Here is a 25837-nt window from a genome sequence, read left to right on the forward strand (position 1 = left end):
GAGAGAGAAGGAGCGGGAGAGAGGAGAGAGAGGGATGAAGCGAGTAGGAGGGAGGAGAGAAGGGGAGAGAGAGAGAAGGAGGGGGAGAGGAGAGAGGGAGTTGAAGCGAGAAGGAGGGAGGGAGGGAGGGAGAAGGGTTAAGCAAGAGGGGGGAGGGAAGAGGAAGGGGCTAATGGGGGAGGGAAGAGGAAGGGGCTAATTGGGGAGGGGAGGGGGGCTAATGGGGGAGGGAAGGGAGGGGGGCTAATGGGGGAGGGAAGGGAGGGGAGGGAAGGGAGGGGGGGGACTAACGGGGGGAGGGAGGAGGGGGAAAATGGGGGAGGGAAGGGAGGGGGGGACTAACGGGGGGAGGGAGGAGGGGGAAGGGAGAGGAAGGCTAACGGGGGGAGGGAGGAGGAAGGCTAACGAGGCGGGGGGGAGGAGGAAGCCAACGAGGCGGGGGGGGAGGAGGAAGGCTAACGAGGCGGGGGGTGAGGAGGAAGGCTAACGGGGGGAGGGGAGGAGAAAGGCTAACTGGGGGGGAGTGGGGAGGGAAAAAGGCTAACCGGGGAGGGAAGGGAGGGGGACCTGTGAACACGCACTTTCCTCATGTTACCATTAGTGGGCACGATGATTTAACACCGAGCATATGTCTGCAAATTGTGTACGAAAGACCCTTAATATGCTAAATTGTTGCTGGCCTTAGAGACCGCAGATGGATCCGATAATGCACCCCCCATAGAGAACAAGGTCAGCCAGTGTGAGGGTGTGTGCATTATCAGAGGCACCGTCTTTCAGATAAAATGTTAAACTGAGGCCCCATCTGCCCCCTCAGGTGCACATAATAGATCTTGTGGCACTATTTAAAGAGGAGGAGTTCGTGGCATGGCCAACATTTGTGCCTCTTCAATCATTGTCTGATCATTAATCTCACTATCACCATTTGTGGGGCCTTGCTGTATACGAATTAGCTGCTGCATTTCCCTGCATCATAACATTGACGACAATTCAAAATATTTAATTGGCTATGAAATGCTTTGGGATGCCCTGAGGTCATGAAAGGAGCTGTATAAATTGAAGTTTATTCTTCCTTTTATATCTAAAGCATGAAAAACAGATGCGTTATAATCCCATTGTATTTTCCATAATAGTTCATTATTTTTGAATCAGCCAATTTAATGGCCCAGATTTTGTTGAAGCGGGACATCTCACTGCATGTCCTGTTAGATTGTTCCATCCGGTACCCTTCAATTGAAAATGTTTTTGTGCTGTGTGAGCTGGTAACTGTGCAGAGAGGGCAACAGGGCACCTGGGACCTTAGTGAACGATGGGACCAACCGTGCATCTCCTTAACCAATGAGGTTAAAGGATTGAGAAACGAGAGAAAGGGACTGAAGAGGAGGGTGAATTCATTGGAAAAATCAGGCACAAAAAGAGAAAGAAAGAGAGGGGGAAGGAAAGATTGGATTGAGAGAGAAAGAGACAGAAATGAAAATAAATGTACATTTTTCTTGAATTACATTTTTAAAATCTCCAACAATAATTCACTACCTGAAGGAATGAGACTCCACACTTAATTGTTCACTTTCTGGGCCAGAGAGATTGATTGGCAGTCATTAACAATTATCACATTATTAAAAGGATACTTGCGCTAATTACTAGACTTAACTAGTTTAATGGGTAATTAATGTGCAAATACAGAAACTTTTAAGGGCAAGATACTCCTGGCCAAGGTGGCCATGAACAGGTCCAGGCAGAGGGCGGTCGAGGGGATCGTTCGGCCCGACTGCCTGCCTCTCTTCCGCAGCTCTGTTGGTGTCCTCTGGCATGCTCGAGGACTGGAGTGCAACATCAGAGCTAGAAACTAAATTTTAATTTGACTTAAGGTTCCTTGAAACAGTTTTGTTAATTTACAGGTTTATTGATTGACGTAATTGGCAATAGCCGGTATCTGAAAGTGTAAGGGCGAGATGCTATTTTCACAAAACTAATGGCGGAGTGGCGCAAATCATCTAGCAACTTGTGGCAATTTGCAATTCATGGGGTATCTCTTCCTTACCACGTTGACGGATAATGTGCTCTTTAACAGTGAGAGTCGGTTACATGCCGTTATTTTTTCAGCAAATTCTGGGCTCAATATTCTTTGCAAATTTAGAGTTAGTTGTTCAAAACAGATTGCTTTGAATTTATTGATTAAATAACCATCTTTTAAATAGGAAAATTTTAATTGACTATGGCACCAAAGAAACGTGAAATAATGATTGAAAACTTCACACTCTGTAAATTATACTACACGGCTAAAATTTATTATAACTTTCATAATTTTGAAATGTATTTTAGAAAACTATTTCAGCTCTCAACACGTTTACCCTATATCAAATTGTGCAACAGCAGTGCCCTTAGCAATCAGAACCCAACTGCTCCAATAAAAGTCATTCCTAATAGGGGAATGATTGCTGATTAAAGTAGTTTATTACACATCTACATTACCAAGCAATGGGAGTTTGAGAACGTAATAATGATTTTTGCTCAGGCCTGGATGACTTTCATATGAGATTTTCAACGGCAGAAAAGCAAGCAAGCAGTCCAATTGATGAAGTCGCTTACAATTAGAAAATCCGACAGAATGCACCGATTATGCTCTCAGACGTAGATTTCCTTAAGGGATTGCTTTGACAGTGGATCCCTCGTTCTCAAAAGTAAAAATGTTGGCAAGAGGGGCTGGTGGATTTCCACTACCCCCTGCCCCAATCGCTGAAAGGTCAGCTCAGAATCATACAGCACAAAGGAGGCCGTTTGGCTCATTGTGTTCGTGCCGACTCGATGAAATTGCCATCCAATTAGTTCCACTCCCCCTGCTCTTTCCTCCCCTTGCCCAGTAAATTTCTCCTTTTCAAGTATACATCGAATTCCCTTTTGACAGTTACTATCAAGTCTGCTTCCACCGCCCTTTCAAAGAGTGCTTTGCACATCATAACTTGCTGGGTAAATAGTCATTCGTAATTCACATCTCTCCTCTCCCCGCCCCGCCCCGCGGCTTTTTGGCTAAGATCATGCGTAACTGATCTGACAGGGGAGTAGCCACCATGACCTCCGGGTGGTTCTCCCTGGATCAGGAAGGTATACGCTTGCTTTTTTGGAAACAGGAGGTGTGTGGGGGGCTTGACCCATCCACCTCCATGGCACGAACCTGGTATTGCAGTACTTCCAGGAACGGTGCAGTGGCTCTAGGCCTTTTGGCTAAGAGCATTGGCGCAGAGTGATCCTTGGCGTGTGCAAGGTGACCTCTGGCGTTTGTGATTTGACAAAGAATTGGAACGATTGGCTACGAATTTCCAAAAAAAAAAAAATTACCAATTATCTTAAATCAGAGATGAATGTTTTTACTCTTCAATTTGCGTATTTTTTGCATGGGAGAATGAGAGAGAACATGTTGTACATGTGAGGGCAAGTATGGATGCTTGATACAGACAACCACTTTGGTCACCCATGCAGTCGGCCCCTGTCAAAGTGGCAGCAAGCCAATCATTGGCGATGTTTGGGGCAGTTTGAGCTTGTTAACGCCCTGTTAACCCCAAATTCAGCAAGTTAAAACTGACCACTTCGCTTTCAGTGATCCATCATTCAAGGCTTTTCTCATCAAATCTTATTAGTCCAGCTGAACTCACTGCAGGTTAAAACACATGTTCTGAGGCGTTTGTTGTTTATGACTTTAACGTAAGAATGAATCAGTAGAAAATGGAGCAAATTAGATTCTCTTCCCTCTCCCCCCTCTTTCCCTCCCCCTCCCCCCCCATTAATTGCTCCTTTTCCTAAAGGCATCATGTGGTCGCAATGGTGCCGGGATCTCACCCTAAGGGCCGAGATTCATCGATGAAATATAACTGAGTAAGCTGCAGACTATTCCACACTTCAGGGCCTCACAGCCAAGCCAAACCCATCCTCACCCAATGTCCATGCAAATGCATCTTTCAGCCCAGGGAGGGGCGATGTTGCTGGATGATCATCACAAATTCTTAAGGCGAGCCATTTCCCCCCTGCACCCAATCCACGGGCTCAGAGATCAAGTGTAGCACTCTTGTAGCCGCTCTTACCGAGAACAGCTCAGCCAATAAGATTAGGAATCAAACCGGCTGGCTTCCTGTCTGTACGGCTCAGCGAGGACACTGGATATCATGGCTGAGCACTGAAGGAGACCTGGCTATGATTTCTTTTGTATTTGCAAAGCACGTTTTAGACCCAGCAAGCCCTGTTACTTAATACATTAATGCTGGCATTAGGTTGCAACTTTTGTCAGCCATGCTGCAGGGAGACGCCTCAAGTTCCAGCACTGAATGCAATGCAGCACCGACAGCATATATGAGCATATCCATGGGTATTTCCAAGGAATGGTTCTGCATAGCGAATTATACCAGCAGCGGACACATGAAGCCCTTTTAATTTATTTTTTTATTGTTCCTGAGAGACTGTTTCCAACCTTGAAATGAGCTTGTGACCACATATCCGCAGCATAACGAAGACCGCCTATTTCCACCTCCGTAACATCGTCCGTCTCCACCCTTGCCTCAGCTCATCTGCAGTTGAAGCCCTCAATCCATGCCTATGTTACCTTTAGACTTGACTATTCCAACGCACTCCTGGTTGGCCTCCCACATTCTTCCCTATGTAAACTAGATGTGGTCCAAAACTCAGCTGCCCGTGTCCTAACTCGCACCAACTCTCGCTCACCCATCACCTTTGTGCTCGCTGACCGACATTGGCTTTCGGTTAAGCAACACCGCGATTTAAAAATTCTCATCCTTATTTTCAAATCCCTCCATGGCCTCACCCCTCCCCTATCTCTAGTCTCCTCCAGCAGACTTCTGGTGGTCATGAAAGGCGCTATATTAATCCAAGCCTTTCTTTCTTTTTTCTTGTTGTGGATTTAAGTCCCACTCCAGGGATTTGAGCAAAAAAAAAAAAAATCTAGGCTGACACTCCAGTACAGTGCTGAGGGAGTGCTGCACTGTTGGAGGTGCCGTCTTTCAGATGAGACGTTAAAGCGAGGCCTCTTCTGCTCTCAGGTGGACATAAAAGATCCCAATAGCACTATTTTGAAGGAGGGCAGGGGTCCTGGCCAATATTTATCCCTCAATCAACGTAACAAAAAAAACCAGATTATCTGGTCATTATATCGCTGTTTGTGGGAGCTTGCTGTGCGCAAATTGGCTGCCACGTTTCCCACATGACAACAGTGACTACACTCCAAAAAAAAAAGTACTTCATTGGCTGTGAAGTGCTTGGAGACATCCGGTGGTCGTGTAGGGTGCTATATAAATCCAAGTTTTTCTTTTATAACAAGTATGAATACTTTCACATACAAGGAAATCGTTTGCTAAAAAAAAATGGAACAAAATAGGAATTATTGCAGAAGATAAACCAGATTTTAAGACAGGGACATTGGAGTCCTTCCAAGTAACCAGGATAATGTTATAGTTACCCACCATTCGAGCTCAGTTCCCATTGCTTATAAATAAGTTTCATCGACTTATTCTGGTCGCTAGATGGAGCGCCTTAACATGAACATACAATCTCAGGAGAGAGGTACTGAAAAAGACTTGCGTTTATATAGCGCCCTTCACGACCACCGGATATCTCAAAGCGCTTTACAGCCAATGAAGCACTTTTGGAGTGTAGTCACTGTTGCAATGTGGGAAACGCGGCAGCCAATTTGCGCACAGCAAGCTCCAACAAACAGCAATGTGATAATGACCAGATAATCAATTTTTGTGATGTTGATTGAGGGATAAATATTGGCCCCAGGACACCAGGGATAACTCTCCTGCTCTTCTTTGAAATAGTCATCATCATCATCATCGGCAGTTCCTCATAATCGAGGAAGACTTGCCTCCATTCCTGAAGTGAGTTCTTTGGTGGCTGAACAGTCCAATACGAGAGCCACAGTCTCTGTCACAGGTGGGACAGAGTGTCATTGAGGGAAGGGGTGGGTGGGACTGGTTTGCCGCACACTCTTTCCGCTGCCTGCGCTTGATTTCTGCATGCTCTCGGCATTGAGACTCGAGGTGCTCAGCGCCCTCTCGGATGCACTTCCTCTACTTAGGGCAATCTTTGGCCAGGGACTCCCAGATGTCAGTGGGGATGTTGTACTTTATCAGGAGGCTTTGAGGGTGTCCTTGTAGCATTTCCGTTGCCCACCTTTGCCTCGTTTGCCGTGAAGGAGCTCCGTGTAGAGCACTTGCTTTGGGAGTCTCGTGTCTGGCATGCGGACTATGTGGCCTGCCCAGCGGAGCTGATTGAGTGTGGTCAGTGCTTCAATGCTGGGGATGTTGGCCTGAATGAGGACGCTGATGTTGGTGTGCCTGTCCTCCCAGGGGATTTTTAAAATCTTGGAGACATTGCTGGTGATATTTCTCCAGCAACTTGGTGTCTAATGTACATGGTCCATGTCTCTGAGCCTTACAGGAGGGCAGGTATTACTACAGCCCTGTGGACCATGAGCTTGGTAGCAGTTTTGAGGGCCTGGTCTTCAAACACTCTTTTCCTCAGACGGCCAAAGGCTGCACTGGCGCACTGGAGGCGGTGTTGGATCTCGTCGTCGATGCCTGCTCTTGTCGATAGGAGGCTCACGAGATATGGGTAGTGGTCCACGTTGTCCTTGGCCGCAGTGCTGTGCGGTGAGGACAGGCTGGTGGAGGACCTTTGTCTTACGGATGTTTAGCGTAAGGCCCATGCTTTCGTACACCTCAGTAAATACGTCGACTATGTCCTGGAGTGCAGCCTCTGTATGTGCGCAGACGCAGGCGTCGTCCGCGTTCTGTAGCTCGACAACAGAGGTTGGGGTGGTCATGGACCTGGCGACGGCGCAGGTTGAACAGGTTCCCATTGGTTCTGTAGTTTAGTTCCACTCCAGCGGGGAGCTTGTTGACAGTGAGGTGGAGCATGGCAGCGAGGAAGACTGAGAAGAGGGTTGGGGCGATGACGCAGCCCTGCTTGACCCCGGTCCGGATGTGGATTGGGTCTGTGATGGATCCGTTGGTAAGTATCGCGGCCTGCATGTCGTCGTGGAGCAGGCGGAGGATGGTGACAAACTTTTGGGGGCATCCGAAACGGAGGGGGACACTCCATAGACCTCGCGGTTGACAGTGTCAAAGGCCTTTGTGAAGTCGAAGACGGCCATGTATAAGGGCTGACGCTGTTCCCTGCATTTTTCCTGTAGCTGTCGCGCTGCAAAAGTCATGTCCGTTGTGCTCCGTAGGGGACAAGCGCCCCACTGCTACTCCGGGAGGAGTTCCTCGGCCAAGGGAAGAAGTCGGTTGAGGAGGACTCTAGCAACGACTTTCCCAGTGGCTGATAGCAGGAGGATTCCTCTGTAGTTGCCGCAGTCAGACATGTCCCCTTTTTTAAAGATGGTCACGATTACTGCATCTCAGATCTCCCGGCATGCTCTCCTCCCTCCGGATGAGAGAGATGAGGTCGTGTATTCGCGCCAGCAGTGCCTCTCCGCCATACTTCAGTGCCTCAGCAGGGATTCCGTCCGCACCCGTAGCCTTGTTGTTTTCAAGCTGGCTTATGGCTTTTTCTACCTCGTGCAGTGTTGGGGTCTTACTGAGGCGGTGGCGGGTAGCATGCTGCGGGATGGAGTCGAGAACACTCGAGTCAAAGGCAGAGTATCGATTGAGGAGATCTTCGAAATGCTCCTTCCAGCAGGCCCCGACTGCCTCGGTGTCCTTGATGAGTGTTTCCCCGTTCTTGGCCAGGAGTGGGGTGGGGCCTTGGGTGTTTGGCTCATAGGTGGCCTGGACGACGAAGATCCTCGCACATCATGGCTGTCGGCCAGCTGCTGTATCTTCTGTGCTTTCTCCATCCACCACCTGTTCTTTCGGTCTCGGGTTTTTTTATTGGTCCTCAGCCTTGAGCCGTCTGTAATACTGCTTTGCTGCTCCCGCGTTGGGCTGTTGTTCAAGGCTCAGAAATGCCCTGCGCTTGCAATCTATTAGCTCTTGGATCTCCTGATCATTCTCATCAAACCAGTCCTGGTGTTTCCTGGTTGAGTGACTGAGCGTCTCTTTTCAGGCACTGGTTATGGAGGCCTGGAGGGCAGACCAAGTGCTGTGGGCATTCTGCGCGCATTCTGCGCCTCGGGATCGTCAAGGCATGCCAGGTTACACCTGTAAGGTGCTGGCTGTATAGGGCTCTCTTAGCTGGGTCCTCAAGTGCTCCGGCATTGACTTTTTTGCGGCACTGCTCCCGCTGCCCTCTCCGCTTTGGGGCTATGTTGATGTCGATGATGGATCGGATTAGGTGGAGGTCCGTCCAGCAACCATCAGCTCCTGTCATGGCACGGGTGATGCGCACATCCTTGCGATCCCTGGCTTGGATGATGACAGTCGAGCAGTTACCAGTGCTTGGAGCGAGGGTGTTGCCACGATGCCTTGTATTTTTCCATCTGGCGGAACAAGGTGTTCGTGATGACAAGTTCATGCTCTCCACATTGTGTCAGGAGTAGGGTACCGCTGGAGTTGGCTTTCCATATCCCCTCTCTGCCAATCACGCCTCCCCAGAGGTCAGTGTCCTTGCCAACTCTAGCGTTGAAGTCACAGAGGAGGATCAGTTTGTCATCCGCGGGGACGCAGGACAGGGATTTTGAGAGGTTGGTGTTAAAACCCTCTTTGGCCTCATCAGTTGCATCGAGTGTCGGGGTGTATGCACTGATGACTGTGGCACACTGGTTCCGGGATAGGGAGAGTCGGAAAGTCGTGAGGCGTTCGTTAGCCCTGCAGGGGGAGTCTTTGAGGCAGTCAACCAGCTCGTTTTTGATGGCGAAGCCGACTCCATGGAGGCGGCATTCTTCTTCTGGTTTCCCTTTCCACCTTGTTGCTTGAGCTGGCCTTCCCCTGCCCGCTGGGTCTCGCTTCGGGCGGCGATGTGGCTATCAAACCGTCTAAGTTCCCGGGCAGCTATGGCGGTGCGGCGTTCTGGCCTGTCGCTGTTGGGGTTGTCCATGAGGGTCCTGATGTTCCAGGTCCCGAATGTCATGTTAACGGAATGGAAGATGCCTGTGCGTGAGTTCTTTTAACGTGGGGTGGTCGTTGCACACCGGTAACCACACGGGCTTAGCTGAGCGAGGTTTTGATCCAGTGGCAAGGGGGTCCAAGATGACTGGAGACCAGGCACTGCTGTATGGGCCTAGTTGCCTGCGGCGAGGTGTTGGTTGCAGGCTCGGCGCTGGGTTGTGCCCTTGATGTTAGGTGATCCGAGGCCTGGTTGCGGACAGGCATCGGGAGGGTCAGTGGCCCACCAGAGTTCAGGGTGGGACGGCAGGAGGGTCACAGCCATGGAACTCACCACATGTTGGAGGTGGAGAAGAGGCCAGGTCGCCGGTGGGGAAGGAGAGCTCCAGTCGTCGCTGAAGGCGGAGGGGAGGCCAGTCGCCGATGTGGGTGAGGGGGACCCAGTAGTCCTTGAGAAGGAGGTCGTCTGTCACCATGGGAGGTCCAGCTGCTGTCGAGGAGGCCCAGACTCCATCGTGGAGGAGAGGCCCATCTGCCGTCGCTGGAGGTGTTCCGATCAGATCACCGCAGGGGGTGGCGGGGGGGTGGGTTGGAGGCCCGATAGCCTGGTCCAGCCCCAGGCTTCGAAATAGTAGCCATGGGATCTTTTACGTCCACCTGTGGGGCAGACGGGGCCTCGGTCCATCCGAAAGACAGCACCTCCAACAGTGCAACACTGCTCTGGAGCGTACAGGTGAGGAGATGACAAGCAATAAGCCTGCCTATCTGTTAGTTGATGAGTGTGGAACTGACAGCTTATCACTGACAGCTCTACACTTCAGGTGATCAGACTCAACTGTTACATGAAGCAGAGAGAGGGGGATGAGCAAATGTTCTTGGAAATACAGAAGAAAAATAGAAAATAAACTGGTGTCAGTCTTAAAAAAATGTGCTACAGAAGGTGGGAATTGCAAACTTCATGTGTGACAGAGATTTCATGCTATAAATATAGCAGATTTAGAGCAGTAAAGCGGAGATCAAATAGGCGAGGGAAACATAAGAACAGAAGAAATAGGAGCAGGAGTCAGCCATCTGGCCCCTCATGCCTGCTACACCATTCAATAAGATCATGGCTGATCTGATCATGGACTCAGCTCCAACTCCCTGCCCACTCCCCATAACCCTTGACTCCATTATCGTTCAAAGATCTGTCTATCTCTATCTTAAATATATTCAATGACCCAGCCTCCACAGCTCTGTGTGTAGAGAATTCCAAAGATTCACGATCCTCAGGGGGAGAGGGAAGGTGAACAGCCAGTTGCCGTGGTGCATATAGGCACCAACGATTTCGGTAAAAAAAAAGGGGATGAGGTCCAACAAGCTGAATTTAGGGAGCCAGGAGTTAAATTAAAAAGTAGGACCTCAAAAGGTAGTAATCTCAGGATTGCTACCAGTGCCATGTGCTAGTCAGAGCAGGAATCGCAGGATAGCTCAGATGAATACACGGCTTGAAGAGTGGTGCAGTAGGGAGGGATTCAAATTCCTGGGTCATTGGAACCGGTTCTGGGGGAGGTGGGACCAGTACAAACCAGACGGTCTGCACCTGGGCAGAACCAGAACCAATGTCCTAGGGGGAGTGTTTGCTAGTGCTTTTGGGGAGGGGTTAAACTAATATGGCAGGGGGATGGGAACCTATGCAGAGAGGCAGACGGAAGTAGAATGGGGGCAGAAGCAAAAGATAGAAAGAAGAAAAGTAAAAGTGGAGGGCAGAGAAATTCCAAGGCAAAAATCAAAAAGGGCCATATTACAGCAAAATTCTAAAGGGGCAAAGTGTGTTAAAAAAGACAAGCCTGAAGGCTCTGTGCCTCAATGCAAGGAGTATTCATAAATAAGGTGGACAAATTAACTGCACAGGCAGCAATGAATGAATGATATAATTGGCATCACGGAGACATGGCTCCAGGGTGACCAAGGCTGGGAACTCAACATCCAGGGGTATTCAACATTCAGGAAGGATAGACAGAAAGGAAAAGGAGGCGGGGTAGTATTGCTGGTTAAAGAGGAAAGTAAGGAAGGACATTAACTTGGATGATGTGGAATCTGTATGGGTGGAGCTGCAGAATACCAAAGGGCAGAAAACACTAGTGGGAGTTGTGTACAGACCACCAAACAGTCGTAGTGAGGTTGGGGACAGCATCAAACAAGAAATTAGGGATGCGTGCAATAAAGGTACAGCAGTTATCATGGGCGACTTTAATCTACATATCGATTGGGCTAACCAAACTAATAGCAATACGGTGCAGAAGGATTTCCTGGAGTGTATTAGGGATGGTTTTCTCGACCAATATTTCGAGGAACCAACTAGAGGACTGGCCATCCTAGACTGGGTGATGTGTAATGAGAAAGGACTAATTAGCAATCTTGTTGTGCGAGACTCCTTGGGAAAGAGTGACCATAATATGGTAGAATTCTTTATTAAGATGGAGAGTGATACAGTTAATTCAGAGACTAGGGTCCTGAACTTAAGGAAAGGTAACTTCGATGGTATGAGACGTGAATTGGCTAGAATAGACTGGTAAATGATACTTAAAGGGTTGACGGCGGATAGGCAATGGCAAACATTTAAAGATCACATGGATGAACTTCAATTGTGCATTCCTGTCTGGAGTAAAAATAAAACGGGGAAGGTGGCTCAACCGTGGCTAACAAGGGAAATTAAGGATAGTGTTAGATCCAAGGAAGAGGCATATAACTTGACCAGAAAAAGCAGCAAACCCGAGGACTGGGAGAAATTTAGAATTCAGCAGAGGACAAAGGGTCTAATTAGGAGGGCGGGGAAATAGAGTATGAGAGGAAGCTTGCCGGGAACATAAAAACTGACTGCAAAAGCTTCTATAGATATGTGAAAAGAAAAAGATTAACAAAGTCAGATTCAAGTGAATTTATAATGGGGAGCAAAGAAATGGCAGACCAGTTGAACAAATACTTGGGTTCGGTCTTCATGAAAGAAGACACAAATAACCTTCCGGAAATACTCGGGGACCGAGGATCTGTAGGAAATCCTTATTAGGCGTGAAATTGTGTTCGGGAAATTGATGAGATTGAAGGCCGATAAACCCCCGGGGCCTGATCGTCTGCATCCCAGAGTACTTGAAGTGGCCCGAGAAATAGTGGATGCATTAGTGATCATTTTCCAACAGTCTGTCGACTCAGGATCAGTTCCTATGGACTGGAGGGCAGCTAATGTAACCCCACTTTTTTAAAAAAAGGAGGGAGAGAAAAAATCAGTAGTGGGGAAAATGTTGGAATCAATTATTAAAGATGAAATAGCAGCGCATTTGGAAAGCAGTGACAGGATCGGTCCAAGTCAGGATGGATTTATGCATGGGAAATCCTGCTTGACAAATCTTCTAGAATTTTTGAGGATGTAACTAATAGAGTGGACAAGGGAGAACCAGTGGATGTGGTGTATTTGGACTTTCAAAAGGCTTTTGACAAGGTCCCACACAAGAGATTAGTGTGCAAAATTAAAGCGCATGGTATTGGGAGTAATGTACTGACGTGGATAGAGAACTGGTTGGCAGACAGGAAGCAGAGAGTCGGGATAAATGGGTCCTTTTCAGAATGGCAGGCAGTGTCTCATGGGGTGCCGCAGGGCTGTGTGCTGGGACCCCAGCTATTTACAATATACATCAATGATTTAGATGAAGGAATTGAGTGTAATATCTCCAAGTTTGCAGATGACACTAAGCTGGGTGGCGGTGTGAGCTGTGAGGAGGACACGAAGAGGCTGCAGGGTGGCTTGGCCAGGTTAGGTGAGTGGGCAAATGCATGGCAGATGCAGTATAATGTGGATAACTGAGAAGTTATCCACTTTGGGGGCAAAAACACAAAGGCAGAATATTATCTGAATGGCGGCAGATTAGGAAAAGGGCAGGTGCAATGAGACCTGGGTGTACATCAGTCATTGAAACTTGGCATGCAGGTACAGCAGGTGGTGAAGGCGGCAAATGGTATGTTGGCCTTCATAGCTAGGGGATTTGAGTATTGGAGCAGGGAGGTCTTACTGCAGTTGTACAGGGCCTTGGTGAGGCCTCACCTGGAATATTGTGTTCAGTTTTGGTCTCCTAATCTGAGGAAAGGCATTCTTGATATTGAGGGAGTGCAGCGAAAGTTCACCAGACTGATTCCCGGGATGGCAGGACTAACATATGAGGAGAGACTGGATCGACTGGGCCTGTATTCACTGGAGTTTAGAAGGATGAGAGGGGATCTCATAGAAACATATAAAATTCTGACGGGACTGGACAGGTTAGATGCAGAAAGAATGTTCCTGATGTTGGGAGAAGTCCAGAACCGGGGACACAGTCTAAGGATAAGGGGTAAGCCATTTAGGACTGAGACGAGGAGAAACTTCTTCATTCAGAGAGTTCTTAACCTGTGGAATTCCCTATTGCCGAGTTTTCTTGATGCCAGTTCATTGGATATATTCAAGAGCGGCTTAAGGGATCAAGGGGTATGGAGAGGAAGCAGGAAAGGGGTACTGAGGTGAATGATCAGCCATGATCTTATTGAATGGTGGTGCAGGCTCGAAGGGCCGAATGGCCTACTCCTGCACCTATTTTCTATGTTTCAGGGAAGAAATTCCTCCTCATTTCAGTTTTAAATGGGCGATCCCTTATTCTGAAACTATGTTCCCTAGTTCTAGATTCCCCCACGAGGGGAAACATTCTCTATACATCTACCCTGTCAAGCCCCCCTCAGAATCTTGTATGTTTCAATAAGATCACCTCTCATTCTTCTAAACTCCAATGAGTGTAGGCCCAACCTGCTCATCCTTTATTCATAAGACAACCCCCCTCATCTCAGGAATAAACCTCATGAACCTTCTCTGAACGGCCTCCAACGCAAGTATATTCCTCCTTAAATAAGGAGACCAAAACTGTACGCAGAATAAATACAATTACTAGGTGGTACGTAATTGAGCAATTCAAAGAAAATAGAACTGTTTTAATTGAAACCATGGGCTGATATCTTTTATATTCTGTCTCAGTTAGCGTGAAATAAGTGCGTGGGTGGAAAACTGTTGCTTAATATTTTCACAGTTACAAAACTGAGAGAAATCTACACATCAAGATTTAAACCATTGGCTGTGAGGAGTCGTCGTCATCATCATCATCATCATCATCATCATCATCAGAGGCAGTCCCTCGAATGGAGGATGACTTGCTTCCACGCCAAAAAGTTCACAGGTGTTTCAATGAAAGACCTAAAATTCCAGGTCCCGAACTAAATCTCGAAGGGTGGAAGATGCCTGTGCGTGGATTTTTTTTTTTTTTTTTTTTAAATGTGTGGTGACTGTTGCACACCAGCCACCACACGGGCTCGACAGAGCTCGGTCTTGGTCCAGCAGCAAGGATTAACCAAGACGAGTGGAGACCAGCTCTGCTGCACGGACCTAGTGCGCGCACATGTCGCAGTGTGGGCTGGGCCCGTGCTGTCCCTGGGCCCTCGCCTCTTCTGGGCCTCGATCACGTTCCTCTACAATCTCTTGCCGCTCCTTTGCCACGACCTCGCCGCTCCTGCTGTATCTGCCCACGCTCCAATCACCGACCTGGACCCTGGTAATGTCCTTTTTCACTGCCGTTGTTCTCCTGCTCCAGCACGTGCTGCTCCCTGGAGTGGTATGCCACAACACTGTTCCTTCCGCTCCCCTGCCAGCGCCATCGGAGCAGGCCAGAGAGCAGAAGGAACAGCGTGGTGAGGAGTACGGAGCGATGGTAAGATGATTGTAACTGAGAAAATGTGCTTTCAAATGATCTTTCATTTAACAGACAGCGATGATATTTTATTAACTATTAATTTTGTGTGCGTGTCGTTAGTGTAAATTCATATCCACACTAAAAATTAGCGAGGCCAAGTATAGAATATTTGGAAATGTATGGCACAGGAGGAGGCCATTCGGCCCATTGTGTCTGTGCTGGCCGATAGAGCTATCCAGCCGAATCTCGCTTTCCAGCTCTTGGTCCGTAGCTCTGCAGGTTACTGCACTTCAAAGTGCACATCCAAGTAAGTGAGCGATATGCTTTTCCTTTCCATTCTGTACTCTTAATTCTCCACACTGAAAGGGGGGAAAATTGCGGTCAGAGACTTCCCTCGGACAAACGCCTTTGACCCCCAAAATATTTTCCAAAAATTCCTGATGCTCTCTGAGGAACGTAGGATTGCAGTTGGAGGTTGAATGTATTCAAGTCACAGATAGATAGATTTTTAACCAATAAGGGAATTAAGGGTTACGGGGAGCGGGCGGGTAAGTGGAGCCGAGTCCACGGCCAGATCAGCCATGATCTTGTTGAATGGCGGAGCAGGTTCGAGGGGCCAGATAGCCTACTCCTGTTCCTAATTCTTATGTTCTTATGTTCTTATGAGGCCTTCATTCTCTGTGCAGCGTACGGGAACATATCCTCCAGCTACCTATTCATATCCTAGAATCACATGGGCCTGGACCACCAATCTAGTATTGATAATAATGGGAGTTCTGGTTGTTAAAGCTCCCATTACTATGACAATAACCCCGCCCCCACCAAAAAAAACAGAAACACAGCACAATAATTAAAAACATCACCTCACATATTTAAAATGAATTTGAAATTGAATGTAATTAAATGTTTAAGAAAAATTACTTAAAGAAAATTCAACAATGTGTTTTAACAGGGTTAAGAATAAAGATACCTTAATGGACAGGGTTTTTAAAATGTAAAAATGAGTGATTAAATTAAATGTTTCTATCTTTTAAAACTCTAATGCTGGTAAAAGTAGGCTATATGCCTGCTTTTACCAGGCGTAAGAGTTTGAAGGACATTCGCTGGGCAAGAGTTGGGCAAATAGTTCAAATCTCTGCTCCTCGAATGTCTTTATCCTGGAGATACGTTCCATCTGTCAAAAGAAATTGACAGATCTGAAAAGCCGGTTCTCGGCACATGCTCATCGTGCCCCGAGGACCATCATTTGTGAGGCCTCTTTGGGTGCGTGTGCACATCGTACGCACCCGGAGAGGCCGCGATTTTCAGCCCATATTGTTTGCAGCCTGCATAAACTCCCTTTATCCAATAAAAGGCACGATAGGCAGGGCTGTCGACACTAAATCCATCAGCAATTCGAGGATCGCCAATAGGAAAGGCAAAATCAAGACAAATAGGTACCTGCCTGAACAGGTTAGTGTTTGCATCAACTCACTGCCAAACTCCTCGTTCAGCTTTCCCAACAAATATTAAGGCACTAATATTGCGTAGATTTGAGAGTGTCTATTTTAAATTAAAACTACGTACACTGGGGAAGATATCAAATGAAGTCATATTGAGCCAGTGGTAATGGACTCCTGTGCTGTTTGTGTGCTATTGTTTGAGAGTCCATCAGAAACAAAATGATCCATAAACACACAGATATAATGATTGCTTTGTGAGGGCTTTGAACCGAGTCATAACTCAAGTGAAAAGCAAAAACAATCATACCGGATGTATTGGGTAAAACAAAAGCAGTGAATGCTGGACATCTGAAATAAAGACCGAAAATGCAGCAAATGGACAATAGATCCGTCAGCTGCTGAAAGAGAAAAGTGTTAGGTGTACACCCTGTAATATTGTGCACCACCAGGGGGCACTACCGTCGGAGGTCCTAGGTACACTCGTGGTGGGCCCAGTATAAAACCTGAACTTCAGCTTTGTATCTTCACTTCTGGAAGCCATCAAAGACTGACCTGGTCACTGGCTCACAGTACGGAGTTCATTGTGTCATTTCATGCACCACACACCCCTTCATCAAATTTCCAAATGACTATCAAAATATTAACCCATCTTTCTCTTTCAGATGCTGATTGACTTGCTGTGCATTTCCTTTTACTTCTGGATGCATCATGCCTGCATCACCAAGTCTCGCTCAAGCATTTTCCCCACACACATCCATAGACTTGGGACCTGCTTTTCCAACAGGGCCATCTCTACTTTTTTTTCTTTAAACGTAGCAGTGACACATTTGGTCTCCAATAAGCATTGTGACTTAATAATCACGATCAGGTTCTTGACGCCTCAGTTCCTCGTGATTATTGCTGTCACTCACCAAGGTCCAACTGGTGTCGTCATTTGATTAAGTGGAAGATGCATCAATAAAATGAGGCCATAAGGGGATATTAACATTCTGATGAATGAGTGAATCATCACCCTCTGCTTAATTTTAGATGTGTGTGCTTAGCATGTAAATGTTGAGTGCTTCTCCTCCCATAAACACTTGTTAAAAAAATAAAGCAAGCAAGGAGAGAAAGAGAGGGGGAAAGCGCGGGAGAGGGGTGTCATGCATTCAACCAGCATTGTAACCCATGTATAATCTGACCTAAGTTGTACACTGAGAACAATGACCACGAGGTGGGAGACACTCCTAACCTGGACCTTCAGGTACAAAAGGGGAAGCTCCACCCACCTTCATCACTTGAGTGCTAAGGAATAAAGGACAGGTCACAGACTGACCTCTCAAGCATGGACCTTGTGTGCATTTATACTGTATAGTAAGGACCTGTCAATGGCGGCGAGAAACTGGGATTTAAACCACGCGAGCATGGCCACTAGCAGAATAGACGAGAGGTACTGTGTTAAGGAATGGCTGGGACAGAGATTCAACATTGTTAAAGCAGCACACAGTTCTCCAGGCAGACACGGGCAATCGGGCATGCCCCAACATGTAGTCAAACCCAGCGGGGGAGTTCAACAGAGACAATGGCAAGCTGAACAGCGATTCACGCCATTGCAAGGGACAATGCGGCCAATAATGGGGCCATCAACACCTGTTAATGGCGCATTCAAGGACAGTCACAGGGGCAATCAGGGACGATCGACTGGCAAGGGACCTTTTGTTTCCAACAACAGCTCATGTTGGAGGCGTGGAGGCACACACTCAGCCGGAGTTTGCAGAGATGAGCAAAATACCTGCAGAAATTGCAGAAATGGACACTGGGGGAAATCGCTGGAAGCTGAAGTTTAGCGAGTTCATGTGGAGCACGTATACAATTCATACACCAGGACACCACCGATAATGATGAAAGTGCTCCTCAATGGCATCCCAGTAACAATGGAGCTAGACACGGGGGCCAGCCAGTCCCTGATGGGTATCAAACAGTTCGAAAAGTTGTGGGCGTCCAAGGCCAGGAGGTCAAAACTATCGTCGATTGACGCACAGCTACAGACATACACAAAGCAGATCATTCCGGTGCTAGGCAGCGCCACGGTAGTCGTGACCCACGAAGATTCGGAGAACAGGTTGCCACTCTGGATTGTCCCGGGGACGGTCCCGCACTACTGGGGAGGAGTTGGCTTGCTGTCATGAACTGGAAATGGGGCGATTTCAATGCAATTTCCTCTGTGGAGCGAGTATCATGCTCACAGATCCTGGGCAAATTTGACTCATTATTTCAACCCGGCATTGGCACTTTCATGGGGGCCAAGATAGTGATTCACATAAACCCGGACGCCAGGCCAGTACACCACAAGGCCAGAGCGGTGCCATACGTGATGCGGGAAAAGATAGAAGGCGAATTGGACCGCCTGCTGAGTGAAGGCATCATCTCGCCAGTCGAATTCAGTGACTGGGCGAGCCCGATCGTGCCGGTGCTCAAGGCGGATGGGTCGGTCAGGATATGTGGTGATTACAAGGCCACCATCAATCAGGTGTCACTCCAAGACCAGTACCCGCTACCGAGAGCGGAGGACCTCTTTGCGACGCTATCCGGTGGCAAACTTTTTTCAAAATTGGACCTGACCTCAGCTTACATGACCCAGGAGCTGGCGAGTGAGTCGAAGAAGCTGACCACCATCACGACGCAAAAGGGGTTGTTTGAGTACAACAGATGTCCGTTCGGGATTCGCTCGGCCGTTGCGATCTTCCAACGAAATATGGAAAGCCTCCTCAAATCAATTCCAGGGACGGTGGTTTTTCAGGACGACATCCTCATTACGGGTTACGATACTGAAGAACACCTCCACAACCTGGAGGAGGTGCTACGCAGACTGGACCGGGTAGGTCTGCGACTGAAAAAGGCGAAGTGCGTCTTCCTAGCTCCAGAGGTAGAATTTCTGGGGATGAGGGTAGCAGCAGACGGGATCAGCCCTACTGCGTCCAAGACGGAAGCGATCCAGAGAGCACCCAGACCCCGTAACACGACGGAGCTGCGTTCGTTCCTGGGGCTCCTGAACTATTTTGGTAACTTTCTTCCCAAATTGAGCACGCTGCTAGAGCCGCTACACGTGCTCCTATGCAAAGGTCGCAAATGGGTTTGGGGGGACAGCCAGGAAAGGGCTTTTAATAGAGCACGCAATTTGTTATGTTCCAACAATCTGTTAACGCTATATGACCCATGTAAGAAACTTGTGTTAACATGCGATGCGTTGTCCTATGGTGTAGAGTGTGTGTTGCAGCATGTCAATGTCAAGGGTCAGTTACAGCCGGTAGCTTATGCCTCCAGGAGTCTGTCCCAGGCAGAAAGGGGTTACGGGATGGTAGAAAAGGAGGCGCTCGCATGTGTATATGCGGTAAAGAAAATGCACCAGTACCTGTTTGGCAGGAAATTTGAGCTGGAGACAGATCACAAACCCCGAACGTCCCTTTTGGCCAACAAGGCCATAAATGCAAACGCATCGGCCCACATACAGATGTGGGCACTTACGTTAGCTGCCTATGACTATACAATTCCGCACAGACCGGGCACCGAAAACTGCGCCAATGCACTCAGCAGGCTCCCACTAGCCACTACTGAAGGGGCTACCGAGCATGCTGCTGAGATGGTCATGGCTGTTGAAGCTTTCGGAAGTGAAGGCTCACCCGTGACAGCCCGTCAGATTAAAATTTGGACAAATAGAGACCCGCTATTGTCTCTAGTCAAGAAATGTGTTCTGAATGGGGACTGGGCAGCCACGTACAGGGCTTGCCCTGAGGAATTTAAACCATTTCACAGGCGCAGGGATGAACTCTCGATTCAGGCCGATTGCCTACTGTGGGGAAACAGAGTAGTCATGCCCCAGATGGGTAGAGAGGTGTTCATCAGAGAACTCCACAATGAGCACCCGGGCATTGTCATGATGAAGGCAATTGCCAGGTCACAGGTTTGGTGGCCAGGGATGGACGCAGATCTGGAACTTTGTGTTCGCAGGTGCAACGCGTGTGCCCAGCTGGGCAATGCGCCCAGGGAACCCCCCCCTTAGCCCCTGGCCCGCCAAGCCATGGTCACGCATCCATGTGGACTGCGCAGGTCCTTTTATGGGAAAAATGTTTTTGGTTGTAGTAGACGCCTACTCCAAATGGATCGAGTGTGACATTTTAAATTCAAGCACATCCTCTGCCACAGTAGAAAGTCTACGGGCAATGTTCGCCGCCCACGGTCTACCGGACGTCTTGGTCAGCAACAATGGCCCGTGCTTCACAAGCACTGAATTCCAGGACTGCATGGCAGGCAATGGAATTAACCATGTCAGAACGGCACCGTTCAAGCCGTCCTCAAACGGCCAGGCAGAACGAGCAGTGCAGATAATCAAACAGGGAGTGCTCAGAATCCAAGGGGGTTGCCGACAAACCCACTGATCACGCCTCCTGTTGGCCTACAGATCCCGACCACACTCGCTCACAGGGGTTCCACCCGCAGAGCTGCTAATGAAAAGGACGCTCAAAACCCGGCTATCCCTTATACACCCCACCATGAAAGAAATTGTCGAGAGCAGGCGCCAGCCACAATATGACTACCATGACAGGAATGCGAGGGCGCGATGTATTAATGTAAATGATCCTGTTTTTGTCCTCAACTACGCTGCAGGGCCCAAATGGCTCGCAGGCACTGTGATTGCCAAAGAGGGAAATAGGATTCTGGTAGTTCAACTTACCAATGGACAAATCTGCCGCAAGCACGTGGATTAAACAAAAAGGAGGTTCAGCAACCCCATAGAAGAAGCAGAGGAAGAACACGATGGAGAGTTCACTCCACCACAGGTGACCGAACACCGGAACCAAAGGGAGGAGAGCCTCTAGTCACTGTGGGCAGTCTGGATAGGCCTGAGGCACCGCAAACAGCAGATACTCAAGCCAGCACCCAACAGCCGGAGCCCCAACTCAGGCGCTCTACAAGAGAGCGTAAACCACCAGAGAGACTCAACCTGTGATCCCAATAAGACTTTGGCAGCAGGGGGGGGGGGGGGGGGGGGAGGTGATGTCATGTATTCAACTAGCATTGTAACCGATGTATAATCTGACCTAAGTTGTACACTGAGAACAATGACCACTAGGTGGGAGACACTCCTAACCTGGACCTTCAGGTATAAAAGGGGAAGCTCCACCCACCTTCATCACTTGAGTGCAAAGGAATAAAGGACAGGTCACTGACTGACCTTCTCTCAAGCATGAGCCTTGTGTGCATTTATACTGTATAGTAAGGACCTATCAAGGAGGAAAGAGCGGGCGAGGGAGAGCGCGCGAAGGCGAGGGGGGGCGAGAGTGACTTAAAGAAAGTGAGAGAAAATGAGGATGGGCGGGAGGGAGAGGGCGAGCGAGGGCGAGAGCGAGAGAGAGAGAAAAAGAGAGACAAAGAAAGAAAGAGAGAGAAACAGAAAGAGAAACTTGCATTTCTATCATACCTTTCATGACCGAGACAACCCAAGGTGCTTTTCAGTCAGTCAATGAAGGATTTTTGAAGTACAGTCACTGTTGTAATCTAAGTAACGTGGCAGCCAATTTGCGCACAGCAAGGTCCCAGAAACAGCACGGTAATAATGATAGTTATCACACTCACAATAAAGTGAGAGACTGAGTACTGTGTGTAAACATAGAAAATAGGTGCAGGAGTAGGCCATTCGGCCCTTTGGGCCTGCACCACCATTCAATAAGATTATGGCTGATCATTCCCTCAGTACCCCTTTCCTGCTTTCTCTACATACCTCTTTGATCCCTTTAGCCTTAAGGGCCATATCTAACTCCCTCTTGAATATATCCAATGAACTGGCATCAACAACTCTCTGCGGCAGGGAATTCCACAGGTTAACAACTCTGAGTGAAGAAGTTTCTCCTCATCTCAGTCCTAAATGGCCTACTCCTTATCCTTAGATTATGTCCCCTGGTTCTGGACTTCCAACATCGGGAACATTCTTCCTGCATCTAACCTGTCCAGTCCCATCAGAATCTTATACGTTTCTATGAGATCCCCTCTCATCCTTCTAAACTCCAGTGAATAAAGGCCCAGTCGATCCAGTCTCTCCTCATATGACAGTCCAGCCATCCCTGGAATCAGTCTGGTGAACCTTCGCTGCACTCACTCAATGAGCAAAAATGTCCTTCCTCAGATTAGGAGACCAAAACTGAACACAATATTCCAGGTGAGGCCTCACCAAGGCCCTGTACAACTGCAGTAACACCTCCCTGCTCCTATACTCAAATCCGCTAGATATGAAGGCCAACATACCATTTGCCGCCTTCACCGCCTGCTGTACCTGCATGCCCACTTTCAGTGACTGATGAACCATGACTCCCAGGTCTCGTTGCACCTCCTCTTTTCCTAATCTGCCGCCATTCATATAATATTCTGCTTTCGTGTTTTTGCCCCCAAAATGGATAACCTCACATTTATCCACATTATACTGCATCTGTCATGCATTTGCCCACTCACCTAACCTGTCCAAGTCACCCTGCAGCCTCTTAGCATCCTCCTCACAGCTCACACCACCACCCAGTTTAGTGTCATCCGCAAACTTGGAGATATTACACTCAATTCCTTCATCTAAATCATTAATGTATATTGTAAAGAGCTGGGGTCCCAGCACGGAGCCCTGCGACACTCCACTAGTCACTGACTGCCATTCTGAAAAGGACCCGTTTATCCCGACTCTCTGCTAACCAGTTCTCTATCCACGTCAGTACATTACCCCCAATTTTGCTTTGATTTTGCACACCAATCTCTTGTGCGGGACCTTGTCAAAAGCCTTTTGAAAGTCCAAATACACCACATCCACTGGTTCTCCCTTGTCCACTCTGCTCGTGTAATGAGCAAGTATGACCTTAGCTCCTTTAATAAGATTCCAGGGTGCAGGTACCTTGTGGGTGGCCTTATGTACTGTGCTTCCAAGGGATGCTGGGATCCTTGGGATTCCAACAGGTGAACCCTGTGGTGGTCAGGTGTCATGCAGGTTACAAAGGGTGAAATACATAACAATCGTATCATCTGTTTTAGTGATGTTGGTTGAGAGATAAATATTGCCAGGACTCCGGGGACAAGTCCACTGCTCTTCTTCGATGTAATGCCGTGGGATCTTTTACATCCACTAGAGAGAGCAGACGGGGCCTCGGTTTATCGTCTCATCCAAAAAACAGTAACTCTGATGGTGCAGAACTCCCTCAGCACTACGCTGAAGCCTACGTCATGAACTCAAGCCTCCGGAGAGAGAGCTAAACCCACAAACCTCTGACTCCAAGACGAGTGCGCTACCACTGAGCCACAGCAGATACATAAAGCAGGTTTGATACCGCCCTCGAGTTATACTGCATCTTGTATCAAACTCAAACTTTTCCCCAGAGTTGTACTGGAACTTTAGCATTGCTGAGCAGAAACTACTTCACATCAACACAGTAAACGCACCTTTGTATATATTCAACATCTATTGCCAGTATTAAGCACCAATGGGTCACTTGGAAACAGTTGCAGACTAAAACTATATCTACTCTGGATCTTTTTCAGCCAGTGCATTGGACCAAATGGGTTCCTTTGGTGCCATAAATGTCTATGATTCTAATAATCTCTGAATTCCCACCCTAAAAAGACCGCCACCCCACGCACCTGTGAAGCATGCCCATATTGGCTGTCCCAAATTAAAATTGGCCCATAATTATGAAGAGTTTATTACTCTAGGTGCTTACTATTTCCGCTAGGACCTTTACAGCCATGACAAAGGAAACGTTATCCCACCAAACTGAACTGCATTCAGTGCAGTCACAGAGGTGGTAGACTGGTGGTGAAGTACTTTGCCCCATTCAGTGCACGATTCCCATTGGGGTATGAAGATTTTACACACACATGGCTCAGTGGGAAGCACACTCGCCTCGGAGTCAGAAGGTTCTGGGTTCGAGTCCCACTCCAGAGACTTGAGCACATAAATATATGCTGACACTCCAGTCCAATTCTGAGGGAGCGCTGCACTGTCGGAGGTGTTGTCTTTCGGATGAGACATTAAACCGAGGCCCCGTCTCCTCTCTCAGATGGACATAAAAGATCCCATGGTACTATTTCGCAGAAGAGCAGGGGAGTTATCCCTGGAGACTTGGCCAATGTTTCTCCCTCAACCAACATAACTAAAACAGATTATCTGGTCATTATCACATCACTGTTTGTGGGAGCTTGCTTGTGCGCAAATTGGCTGCCGTATTTCCCATATTACAACAGTGACTACATTTCAAAAAACATTTCATTGGCTGTAAAGCGCTTTGAGATATCCGGTGGTCATCATAGAAACATAGAAAATATGTGCAGGAGTAGGCCATTCGGCCCTTTGAGCCTGCACCACCGTTCAGTATCATGGCTGATCATTCACCTCAGTACCCCTTTCCTGCTTTCTCTCCATACACCTTGATCCCTTTAGCCATAAGGGCCATATCTAACTCCCTCTTGAATATATCTAACGAACTGGCATCAACAACTCTCTGCGGTAGAGAATGCCTCATGCTCACAACTCTGAGTAAAGAAGTTTCTCCTCATCTTGGTCCCAAATGGCTTACCCCTTATCCTTAGACTGTGACCCCTGGTTCTGGACTTCCCCAACATCGGGAACATTCTTCCAGCATCGAACCTGTCCAATCTCGTCAAATATTTATGTGTTTCTATGAAATCCCCTCTCATTCTTCTAAACGCCAGTGAATACAGGCCCAGTTGATTCAGTACCTCCTCATATGTCAGTCCTGCCATCCCAGGAATCAGTCTGGTGAAACTTCGCTGCACTCTCTCAATAGCAAGAACGTCCTTCCTCAGATTAGGAGACCAAAACTGAACACAATACTCCAGGTGAGGCCTCACCAAGGCCCTGTACAACTGCAGTAAGACCTCCCTGCTCTTATATTCAAATCTCCTCACTATGAAGGCCAACATGCCATTTGCCTTCTTCACCGCCTGCTGTACCTGCATGCCAACTTTCAATAACTGATGCACTATGACACCCAGGTCTCGTTGCACCTCCCCTTTTCCTAATCTGCCGCCATTCAGATAATATTCTGCCTTCATGTTTTCTGCCTTCAAAGTGGATAACCTCACATTTATCCACATTATACTGCATCTGCCATGTATTTGCCCACTCACCTAACCTGTCTAAGTCACCCTGCAGCCTCTTAGCATTCCCCCTTACAGCTCACACCGCCACCCAGCTTAGTGCCATCTGCAAACTTGGAGATATTACACTCAATTCCTTCATCAAGATCATTTTTATATATTGTAAATAGCTGGGGTCCCAGCATTGAGCCCTGCAACACCCCACACTGGTCACTGCCTGCCATTCTAAAAAGGACCCATTTATCCAGACTCTCTGCCAACCAGTTCTCCATCCATGTCAATAAATTATCCCCAATACCATGTGCTTTAATTTTGCACACCAATCTCGTGTGGGACCTTGTCAAAAGCCTTTTGAAAGTCCAATTACACCATATCCACTGGTTCTCCCTTGTCCACTCTACTAGTTACATCCTCAAAAAATTCTAGAAGATTTGTCAACCATGATATCCCTTTCATAAATCCATGCTGACTTGGACCTATATGCTATATAAATGTGTAAAGAGGAGACACAATCTGCAAAAGGACATAGACAGGCTAA

At 47.9% G+C, this 25837-nt stretch overlaps 1 pseudogene; it reads left to right on the forward strand.

The window, feature by feature from the left end:
• Nucleotides 1-3004: 3004 nt before the first annotated feature.
• LOC139233233 (U2 spliceosomal RNA) lies at nucleotides 3005-3206 on the forward strand (annotated as a pseudogene).
• Nucleotides 3207-25837: the final 22631 nt, after the last annotated feature.

The sequence above is a fragment of the Pristiophorus japonicus genome, chromosome 20 (genome assembly GCF_044704955.1).
Source record: "Pristiophorus japonicus isolate sPriJap1 chromosome 20, sPriJap1.hap1, whole genome shotgun sequence".
NCBI lineage: Eukaryota > Metazoa > Chordata > Chondrichthyes > Pristiophoridae > Pristiophorus > Pristiophorus japonicus.